Here is a 264-nt window from a genome sequence, read left to right as displayed (position 1 = left end):
CCTTTTCAGGCTGCGGGGAAGCGGCGTTTTGCTGCTTCCCCGCAGCCCGAAAAGCGGCGGATCGGGGCCTCAGCGGCTGCCGGTGTACCCACTGAAGCCCCAATACTCCGGGGGAAGGGGCGGGTCCAGACGTCATCAGGGGCTGGCCTGAAGACTGAGCGCCCTCCCTCCATAACTGTCATCTTTCGGCCGTTGAGGGAGAGAGCAGGCCGGCCCAACGTCATCAGGGGCTGGCCTGAAGACTGAGCGCCCTCCCTCCATAAC

Source organism: Sceloporus undulatus, chromosome 6, assembly GCF_019175285.1.
Source record: "Sceloporus undulatus isolate JIND9_A2432 ecotype Alabama chromosome 6, SceUnd_v1.1, whole genome shotgun sequence".
In the NCBI taxonomy this organism is placed as follows: Eukaryota; Metazoa; Chordata; class Lepidosauria; order Squamata; family Phrynosomatidae; genus Sceloporus; species Sceloporus undulatus.
Note: the sequence above shows the minus strand (reverse complement) of the source record.